The 1,320-nt window shown below is 41.7% G+C and overlaps 1 pseudogene; it reads left to right on the top strand.

Annotated features, from left to right (window-relative positions):
* The first annotated feature begins 645 nt into the window (after window positions 1–645).
* LOC126186055 (5S ribosomal RNA) lies at window positions 646–764 on the top strand (annotated as a pseudogene).
* The last annotated feature ends 556 nt before the right edge of the window (window positions 765–1,320 follow it).

The following is a 1,320-nucleotide window of genomic DNA, read 5'->3' as shown; positions in this document are numbered from 1 at the left end:
TGTAGCGGGATTCTGTACCGTATTTATGTCTCTGTCTTCTGGGGGGGGGGGGGGGAGGAGTGTGTATATATGTGTGTGTGTGTGTGTGTGTGTGTGTGTGTGTGTGTGTGTGTGTGTGAGTGTGTGAGTGAGTGAGTTTTCTATGATCGGTAAAGAGCTTGTTTTTGCGAAGTATTGTGTTTTCGTTTATTACGTTTTTTTTTTCCTTTCACTGTAGCCTTTTGTATGTTATAATTTTCTTCTGTTGTTAGTCTCTGGTTTAAGCTGTGTTTCAGGATGTGTACATCAGTTTTCATATTAATGGAGTGGCAGTTTTCATTCATTTGGTGTGCTGCGCAAGTGGAATGTGTGCTGTCACTCTTCAGAGCTCTCATGTGCTCGCCGACCTTGTTCGGAAATTTCTCCTTGTTTGTCCTTTGTATTGGGCTTGACCGGAGTTACATGTGAGTTGGTACATTCCTGCATTGGTGAAATTGTTTGAGGTTCTTTTGTCTGTTGTTATCCTTTGTTCAACTGTGTTGTTTGTTCTTAATATTATTGGGATCAAATAAAACATAACTTTAAAAATTGTTATTATTGCGATCCCTTACTTTTTCAATATGTTCCCAGTCCTACGTGTTATTTTAGTATTGTATGTTAGTGTATGTAAACGGCCTTGCCGCAGTGGTAACTTCGGTTCCCGTCAGATCACCGAAGTGAAGCACTGTCGAGCTTGGAAAACACTTGGATGGGTCACCGTCTGGGTCTTCCCAGTGCTGTTGACAAGCGGGGTGCACTCAGCCCTTGTGAGGCCAATTGAGGAGTTCCTTGATTGAGAAACAGCGGTACAGGTCACGAAAAATGACAACAGATGGGAGAGCAGTGTGCTGACCACATGTCCCTCCGTTTTCGCATCCGGTGATGCCTAAAGGCTGAGGATGCCACTGCGGCCGGTCGGTACCATTGGGCCTTCAAGGCCTGTTCGGGTGGTGTTTGTTTTGTTAGTGTGCATCATCTGTTTCTTTTTCCTGGTGTGGTGTTGTCTGGTCCTGTAGTGTTTTCAGACCTTTTTGTTGTGTACTTGAGTGAGTGGCCACTATTATTACCTTTCATTTTTACCTTGTTGTTGAGTTTGTTTATGGTGTCTTTTTTATTCATTTTCAACAACTTTTTTGTTACTTTTAATTCCTGTGTATAGCTTTCTGGTATAAGAGGTGTTCTATTTACCCTGTGGAGCATGTATGTGAAACGCACAACAAAACATGAGAATTCGTTTGAGTTCCAGTATCCTTTCACGGTAAATAAATACAAATTAAGTCATGGTATTATACGATTTTAGTT

This window comes from Schistocerca cancellata, chromosome 4 (assembly GCF_023864275.1).
Source record: "Schistocerca cancellata isolate TAMUIC-IGC-003103 chromosome 4, iqSchCanc2.1, whole genome shotgun sequence".
Classification (NCBI taxonomy): domain Eukaryota; kingdom Metazoa; phylum Arthropoda; class Insecta; order Orthoptera; family Acrididae; genus Schistocerca; species Schistocerca cancellata.
The sequence above is the reverse complement of the archived record's forward strand: the minus strand, read 5'-3'. Positions and strand labels throughout refer to the sequence as shown.